Source organism: Physeter macrocephalus, chromosome 5 (genome assembly GCF_002837175.3).
Source record: "Physeter macrocephalus isolate SW-GA chromosome 5, ASM283717v5, whole genome shotgun sequence".
Taxonomy (NCBI): Eukaryota; Metazoa; Chordata; class Mammalia; order Artiodactyla; family Physeteridae; genus Physeter; species Physeter macrocephalus.
Window position 1 is genome coordinate 34,406,555 of NC_041218.1, and position 10,195 is coordinate 34,416,749.

The following is a 10,195-nucleotide window of genomic DNA, read 5'->3' on the forward strand; positions in this document are numbered from 1 at the left end:
CTCGGTTGAGAACCACTCAGCTTTAAATGATTCCAGAAATCTATTATCTATTGCTGTGTAACAAGCCACCCTAAAGCTTAATGGCTTTACACAATAAGAACAACAAATTTATTTTGCTCACAAATCTGTAGTTTGAGCAGGAAAGGCCAGAATCCCTTGTCTCTGCTGCATGCATTATCAGCTGAGATGGCTGAACTGGAGTACTGCAAAATGGTTTTACATGACTGGCATGTTGGTGCTGGACCTCAGTGATATTTGTAGGGGGGCGCCTCAGTTCCTCTCCAGCTAGGGCCTCTGTGAGCTGCTTGGACTTCTTTACCACTTGGTGGCTGAGTTTCAAAAGCAAGTGTTCTAAGAGAGTTAGGTGGAATTTTTGGCATTTTTATGATCTGGCTATGGAAGTCACATAGTGCCACTTATATCGTGCTCTGTTGTTTGAGATAATCATAAAGATCTGCTCAAGTTTAAGTAGAGGAGACATAGACCCCACCTTGATGGGAGGAGTATCCAAATCACAATTTAAGAAGAGTATATAGGATGGGAGATATTGTTGCAATCTTCTTTGGAAAATATCATCTTCTACCTTCTACCCTATTGTCAAAAAAACTCACATCCCTTCCACATGCCAAATATAAGTATTTCATTCTCCAAGATCTTCAGGAGATGTGGATGATACTCAGGTGTGGTTAATTGGTTACAGCTCTTTGAATACCATTTCTCTTGATCTGAAAAACTCTGCACTAAAGAAACAAGATATCTGTACCTCAAACACACTTAATATATAGTGGGCCAGTCCTAGAATACCTGCTGTAGACAATCCCTTTCAAAAATGGGTAAAACAGGAGGCATATAACAATCACTGTTCCATAGCAGTTCTGAAATCCAGCCAGGACCATGTTGTGACTTTCTTGATTAGGACTCATTTCTACTCCCTGGCAATTGTTCTTCATGGATCTTGGCTCCACTCTATGGAATCTTGGCTCTGCTCTCTGAGGCATTCTTCCTTTTCCATCAAAAGTACTCAATGTTTGCTTTTGAGTCATTGTCTCAATCTGCTTCCTGAATGTAAAAGTTAGGAATCCAAAGCCCTCTTTGCATTTTGTACTGACTCTCTCCCTTTCAGTCCAAGCTGGTATAATTATTTGAAAAATCATGTGTGTTTTCTTATGTGTCAATGTATAATCTATTTTATTAAGCCAAAGTCGTATCCACAAACCTCTCTGATACTATCCTTTCTTTATCTTGTCCTGCCAGCATGAAATTTCCATGAGATATTACATTTAGTATTCTTAGAAACTCTCTATTTTAAATGCAGAAGATTTCTGAGGCACACCCTTAAGATCCTTAGGGGGCCTTCCATCTGTCTAAAAGTTTATATATGAGTCACTCTGTTAAACTTTTCTGATGTCTTAACAAAGGCTGTTACACACCAGCCTGGATTTGATCTTTACCCAGAAGTCATTTCTCAATTCTTAATTTAAAAATTATTTGACATATGGATGTTGGGTACGGGAAACAGTTTTACTTTTGAACGCAGACAGTACCAGTCCTTTTTTGTTTAACAGTGCATTTCAGTCTTTAGTTCATCTCTCTTCTCACATTTTATCATAGATGGTAAAAAGAAGCCAGATGGCACTTTCGATATTCTTCAGTCATCAAGTTCTAGGTATTTTCTGTTTTCTATATTACTGCAGACAACAGTCTTGGCAAACTTTCTGCCACTACATAACAACTGCTTTCTTTCTTCCAGCTTCTAGTAACACTTTCATACTTTCCTTTAAGCCCTCACTGACAGCTTCCTTTAGCTTCAGATAACTGTCACCTAGAAGCCCATTAGACTTTCAGATCCTTAAGGCCCCTTAAGTTTCTTCTCACTTCTTCCCAAAGCCAGTGCCACCTGTTTTAGATTTTTTGGGGGGTGGGGGTGGGGCAGGACCCTACTTCCAGTGCTCAAAAGCTGTTGTTGTATTTATTGCTTTGTAACAAAGCACCCCAAAGTTAGCTGCATAAAACAGCCATTTTAGTAGGGTTAAAAATTATGTGGGCCAAGAATTTGGAGAGAGCATAGTGGGAAGGTATTGTTCCATGATGTCTGGGACTTTAGCTGGAAGTCTTAAAGGCTAAGGATGACAAAATGATTGGGGAACAAAATTCTCTGGAGGTGTCTTCACATGTCTGATTAATGATCGATATTGACCAGTACTATCAGCAAGAACATCTAAATATGACCTCTCTATGTGTTTTTCCTGCATAGGCTAGTTTGAACTTCCTCACAGCACGGTAGCTGAATTCCAAGATCCCAGAGAGCAAGGTGGAAGTGCATGGCATCTTTCTGAACTAGCCTTGTGCTCAGTAGAGGGTTAACTCAGCAGACCTGGGTTGTTCAAACCCTGCACATTCCAAATTTAAGATTGGCTTTAATTGTCACCTAGGAGATAACCTCTAAACCTTTGGAATATCCCTCCTGAGAAAAAAGTCTTTGTATATCTGGAGACTTAGGATATACTAGATGGTTTGTATTAAAAATGTGACTCATGGTAAGGGCCTTGGACTGTGCTGTATCAATTTGACCTCTTGAGGGGCTATAGACTGAGTAACTAAGATCCATGCCTATGTGAATGACTACTAGTAGTAACGGTGGACACCAAGGCTCAGGAGAGCTTCCTTGGTTGGCAATACTTCATGAATATTGTCACACATCATTACTGGGAGAATTAAGTGCTGTCCTTATAACTCCACTGGGAGAAGACAACTAGAATCTCATGTCTCTCCTGGATTCTACCCTATGTGCCTTATTCCTTTGCTGAAATTAATCTGTATCTTTTCATTGTAATAAAACATAACCATGAGTATAACAGTTTTTCTGAGTTCTGTGAGTCTTTCTACTGAATCATTGAATCTGAGAGTGGTCTTGGGGACCACAGACATAGGAAAAGGCTATGGTAGCATGCTCCCTGGGTAGAATGATACCTTTTAGGAATAAGCAATGAGGACTTTTTTAGTTTTGCTCAGTAATTAAAACAGCTGTGGAAAAGAACCATGAGCACTGCCATAGACTAAATGTTTGCGTCCCCCCCAAAATTCATGCTGAAACCTAACCCCGATGTGGTAGTATTAAGAGATGGGCCTTCGGGAAGTGATTAGGTCATGAGGGCAAAACTCTCATGAACGGGATTAATGCCCTTATAAAAGAGACCCCAAGGAACTCCCTTGCCCCTTCAGCAATGTGAAGACACAGGGAGAAGCAGGCTTTCACCAGACACCTAATCTGCTAGCGCCTTGAACTCAGACTTCCCAGTCTCCAGAGCTATGAGAAATAAATATTTGTTGTTTAAGCCACCCAGTCTATGGTATTTTCATTATACCAGCCCAAAAGGACTAAGACAAGTACCATGCAAAATTAAACAAATATTATTGTCTTACATTCTTTTAACTATTTTAGCAGTTTATATTCTAAACAATGTAATTATGGTTTTTCTAGTACAGTGTTTTAGTACAGAAAAAGACAAGTTGGCTTGTACATAAGACACAGTACTATGTGCAATTCCTATAAAGCTCAAAGCTCACAGATATTTTAATTCTACATTAATTATAACACAATACCTTGCCTTAAAGGAGTATTATTACTTAATAGTAAAATCATAATTTTACTTTATAGGAAAATATTCTTCTATCTAATATACTGTCATTTAATAAATTTTCTTACCTTAAAAGTTTACACAGATCTCATTTTTTTTTAAACTGATTTTTCCTTGGGTATACCATTTCCTGAGAGCTCAATATGTTATGGCTAATGGAAATGTTGTACTTTTAAGATTGCCTCTTAACCATAGTATAAATATGAGACTCTGGTAAGCCTAAGTGTGAACACAAGCTACTAATTTATTTTTCATAAGTTGAATCAGTCCTAAAAAGGGATGACAACAGCCTATTGGTGACTATTTTAGTGTCATGCTTGCAGTAATAGCTGGGTAAGGAGGAAAATCAATTATAGTTCTGAAAGAGATGTAGATTTTGTTCACTTAAAACTCAGGCTTTTAATCCCTGGACAGAAACCTAGCCTGGAATGCATTCTAAAAGGCATTTCTTCTACCATAAGAGGATGTAGTAACTCCTAGACGCCTATCATTTAAACAAAAGGATTAGTCAAAATAATGATGTGAGAGATATGCCAAATAAGGCCAACATGTTCTTTTTGAATACGTGAAAAGGAAATTCCTCAATAAAATTTCCATCGTATCTCATCTGTTTTTGATAGGTCATAGAAGCTGTATCAGTATTCATATGCGCACAAGACATTCCAAGAGTATCAAAGGTGAATGAATTAATTGACTGGTATGCTTCTCCTTAAGACTCAAGTTCTCTGTAACCTTAAAAAATAAACACCTATACATATTCAAAATAGGTATACAGTTAATTTTGTCCTGGTGCTTCTGCTTTTGGTGAATAAAAGGAAAGAATGTTACATTTCACTGCCTACAGCAGGCTACTAATTCCATTGAATTTAATTCAACTCAGTTCAATTTATTTACTACTGAGAGCACATTCCTCTCCTAGTCGATATAGTATATAGCCCAAAGATGTAAGACTATCTTCTTTTTCTCAAGTCCTAGAGTGAAAGGAGTGAATGCATAGTAAGAAATAGTTAAATATCAGTTAATTTATTCAATTAATACAAGTTATAAGTGATAGACAGCAAGTGCTATAGACTTTAGAAATAAGATGTTATAAGCACATTTACAAAGCTCTGCTTATAACTGCAAACTTCTGGAAATAACCAACATGCTCATTATCATTGGAGAAGATAAGTAAGTTGTTTATATTCACACAATGGAATTCAACATTTAGAATGAATGAACTGTGGCTATATGTATCAACACTAGTGAATCTTATACATAATATTGGGGTGGAGTAACCAGGTAGCTCCACTTAGGAAAAGATGCAGTTAGAGCAAGTCCTTGTACTATGCACTGATATAAACTCAAAGATTTAAATGAAATTATGTAAGTACTGGAAGAAGACATAGGAGAATGTCTTGATAAAATTAAATTAGGAAAGTACTTTGTACCTTTGATTAAAAATCCAGAGCTATGTTAAAACTGTCAAAACTAGTTACATTTAAAAAAATTTCTTGGTGGCAAAACTACAATACCCAAGGTGAAAAGACAAATGACAAATCAGAGAAAAATTGCTACTCATGTAAGTCTAAGAATTAATATGCTAGGAATTAATTTGAAAAAGTATCAATAATTTAAGAGAAAAATGTGCAAAAGACATGAAAAGCTATCTTACAGAAAAGACAGAGAAATGGCTTTAAACATAAGAAAAACATATGCAACTTTAATTATAATACAATAGATGCATTTTACACCTATTAAATTAGCAAAAATCTAAGTTTAATGAGATAGCGGGAAACAGGCACTTATATATCATTGGATGAGCATAAAATAGCACACCCTTTCTGAAGGGCAATTTGGTAATGCCTGTCAAAATTATAAATGTATTTCCCCTTCGACCCGGGAGTCCTACTCACAGGAATTTATCCTACAGAAATATATGCACACAGAAAAAAAATGGCATATATTATTATCTGCAACATTGTACTAGTAAAATATTAAAGAATATCCAAGTGTCCATTAGTAGAGGACTAGTTATAAAACTATGGTAGATGGACACCATGGAATGTTATGAAGTTATAAAAAAGAATAAGAAAGTGCTCCAAGATTTATATGGAAAGATTTATATGTGATGTCAGGTCCTTTTTAAATTAAAAAGGTGGTGGGGGGGAGTAAGAATACAATTGTGTTTGCTTTTATTGGAAAGATTCAAAAGAAGCTGATAGGAGTGATTACCTATGGGGACAACGTAGAGGGGGACATAGGTTGGCTGCAGCAGGGGAGGAAGTCAGGCTTTCAGTATTTTGTATTGTATTGTTTTGCTTTTTGAACCACGTATGTAATACCTACTCAAGTTAACTGACAGACCTATGATGATAAGAAGGAACAAAGTACAGAAGAATAAATACATTATGATTGCTTTTATGTGAATTTAAAAAAAGACAAAATGTAGCAGTTTATTATTTCAGGAAATATACATGAATGATAAATTCTGTGAAACAAACCAGGAAGTAATAAACATAGAATTCAAAATAGTGTTTAGCAGGATTGGGGAGCGGGGGATAGAGGTATAGAACAAGGAGAATACAGTTTTAGAAGGGAAAAAGGAAGGAAGGAAGGAAAGAAGGAAAGAAGGAAGGGAGGGAGGGAGGGAAATATAGAAAAGAAAAAGAAATAAGAGATCAGTGAGGACTACAGGAGTTTAGTAAGACTTCTTGGAAGAGGAGGAGACTTAAACTGGTTCTTGAAGAGTGTGAATTCCAGTAAATGTAGTTTACATTAATGTATTATTATAGTTTACAAAACTTTGCATACACATGATGTCATATTGAGTCTCACACTGAGGCAGAGAGGTGAGAGCAGGCATTCAATAAAATAGCCAAGGCACAGAGGATGTGAAGGCATAAAACCTTGAGGAATTAACCTAGCTGGGCAGTTGGACTGACAGTAATGAGTAATAGTCTAATAGATTCACAAGGTTTGATTATAATGGGATTGGGAGCTTATCTCAGAAGCCATTAAATGTATGTTTGTTTGCAGACAAAGACAGATCCAAGAAATATTTGAGAGTTGAACACAGCAGCATTTCTTAGGCCTTACACTGCCTCTAGCCTTAAGGCTTATCACCAACAATCATCTACAGGAGTAACATCTCCCAATCCAGCTGTCCAGCCAGGTAGATCCATTGATTATTTAGGAGTGTGTTGTTTAACTTCTGTATGTTTGTGAATTTCTCAAATTCCCTTCTGTTATTGTGATTTTCTAACTTTATTTCATTGGAGTTGGAGAGCACACTTTGTATGATTTCAATTCTTTTAAATCTGAGACCTAACATATGATCTCTCCTGGAGAAGGTCCCATGTACATTTGAGAAGAATATATATTCTGATGTTGAGGGAGTGTTTTATAGATGTTCTGTGTCTGTTACTATATTTATAATTTGATCAAGTTTCTATATCCATGTTGATCTGTCTAGTTGTTATGTCCATTATTGAAAATGGGATATTGAAGTGTCCAACAATTATTGTTAAATTGTCTATTTCTCCCTTCAGTTCTGTCAGTTTTTCTTCATGTATTTTGAAGCTCTGTTGTTAGGTGCATACATATTATTGTTGTTTTATCTTCTTAATGAATTGACCCTTTTATCATTAAGCACACTTTGTATGATTTCAATTCTTTTAAATCTGAGACCTAACATATGATCTCTCCTGGAGAAGGTCCCATGTACATTTGAGAAGAATATATATTCTGATGTTGAGGGAGTGTTTTATAGATGTTCTGTGTCTGTTACTATATTTATAATTTGATCAAGTTTCTATATCCATGTTGATCTGTCTAGTTGTTATGTCCATTATTGAAAATGGGATATTGAAGTGTCCAACAATTATTGTTAAATTGTCTATTTCTCCCTTCAGTTCTGTCAGTTTTTCTTCATGTATTTTGAAGCTCTGTTGTTAGGTGCATACATATTATTGTTGTTTTATCTTCTTAATGAATTGACCCTTTTATCATTACGAAATGCCCTTTTTGTCTCTAGTAACAATTTTTATCTTAAAATCCGTTTTGTCTGATAATAGTACAGCCACTCCAGCTCTCTTTAGTTACTATTAGCATTTGTCTTCTGGGACAAAGGAGTGTATAGGAAAGAGGAGGAAACTAATGTTTATAAAGCTTCTAAAACTTCCTGAACTATGCAGGAAAATTCCCATATAAGCAATATTCTTTAACTGAGGATGATAATGCTTTCCAGGAATGAATACTTTCTGACTTACCTCAATGTTGTTATTATATAATAAAGTCCTAAGTTTTGATAGAGAAGGTATAGAGTTTTTGAAAAACCAGGAAAATCTCATTCTATGACATGAAAATTAGTAAAAATCATTCAATTGCATAACTACTTAAATACTGATGGGCCATGATTGTGTTTATAGTTCAACACAATAGACCAGGTATAACCTTTAGGAACATATTATTTGAAATATGACTGATGTAGAAAACACATACACACTTTCACTCACATCCCTCAATAAATAATTGATTTATGTATGTATACAGATGGTCCCCTACTTACAATGGTTTAACTTATGATTTTCAACTTTATGATGGTGCAAAAGTGATATGCATTTCAAACCATACTTTGAATCTTGAATTTTGATCTTTTCCCTGGCTAGTGATATGCATTAGATCTTCTCTTGAGATGCTGGGCAGTGGTGAGCCGCAACTTCCAGCCAGTCATGTGATCACAAGGGTAAACAACTGATAAACTTACAACCATTCTGTACCCATACAACAATTCTGGTTTTTTACTTTCAATACAGTATTCAAAAAACTACATGAGATATTCAACACTTTATTATAAAATAAGCTTTGTATTTGATGACTTTCCCAACTGCAGGTTAATGTAAATGTTATAAGCACGTTTAGGGTAGGCTAGGCTATGATGTTCAGAAGGTCAGGTTCATTAAGTGTATTTTTGACTTGATATTTTCAACCTACAATGGATTTATTGGGTCGTAACCCCATTGTAAGTTGAGGAAGATCCGTGTTAGTTTTCTATTGCTGCTGTAACAAATTACCACAAATTTAGTGGCTTAAAAAATACAAATGTGGGGCTTCTCTGGTGGCGCAGTGGTAGCTAGTACGCCTGCCGTTGCAGGGGACGCGGGTTCATGCCCCGGTCCGGGAGGATCCCACAGTGCCCCGCAACGGGAGGGGCCACAACAGTGAGGGGCCCGCGTACCGCAAAAAAAAAAACCCTACAAAAACCAAAAAACAAATGTATCATGTTACAATTCTGTAGGTCAGAAGGCCTACAGGGGTCTCACTGGACTAAAAACTAAGGTGTCAACTGGATGCATTCCTGTTTGGAAAGTCTAGGGGAGAATTTGTTTCTTTGCCTTTTCCAGTTCCTAGAGGCTTCCTGAATTCCTTGGCTCATGGTTCCCTTACTCCATCTCCTGACCCTGCTTTGGAGAGCAACTTAGCATCTCTCTGACCCTGCTCTCATCACATCACCTTCTCAGACTACATGTGGGAAAGGTTCTTTGCTCTACTGGGAAAGGTGATTAGACTGGATTCATCTCGATATTCCAGAATAATTTCCCCATCTCAAGGTCCTTAACCTTTATCACATCTGAAACGTTTTTTTTTTTCATGTAAGGTAACATATTCATAGGTTCTGGGGATTATGACATGAATATCTTTGGGCACATTATTGTGCCTATCACAGTAGGGAAAATTAATGAATTCTAAAACCATTAAATAAATGGTTGATGGGTAATACAGATTATATGCAGGTCCCAAAAGAAAATAATTTAACTTTAAAACCGAGAGATAAGCTCGTCCCCTTTAACTCAGTAATCCCATTTACTATCTCACTAATAGCGGGACATCAGACATGATCTGCCTTTCTATGTGATGCACAATGTTGTCCACAGTATCACCTAGGAAGAATTCTTGTTAAGAGTATAAACCTGAACATAATTCAGGAGGTCCAGTTTTAACCTCCAGTATATAGGAAATACAGGAGATAGAGGGTTAATTTAAAGGATACCACAAGGAAATGAACAAAGCAAGGATATGTAATATTCTGCAAGACAACCTGTCTCAAGTCTGTATTGTAGAGGAAAAAGGAAGAGGGAGTTGTAATTGTTTTAGATTAAGGGAGACAACAACTAAAGACAATGCATGGTTCTTGATTAGCCCTTGGTTTGAAAATAAAAACAGTTATAAAATATGTTTTGGAATTAATAGCAGTATTAAAAATATAGACTGGGAAATAGATGATATTAAGAAGTTTTCTAAATTTATTAGATGTGATGACAGTACTGTCAATAGGTAGGAGAATGCTCTTATTTTCTATAAATGCATGCTAAAGCAGTTAGGTTGAAGCATCAGAATATTTATAATTTATTTTATAATGCTTCAAGAAGAAAACATATATAGAAGAAACATACGGCAAAGTGTTAACGATATAGGGAGTCTCTGGGTGATATTTTGGTATTTCTACTTTTCTATATTATTAAACATTTTCATGTTAGTAAAACTTTAAATATCTAATATAAAAGTACATATACACA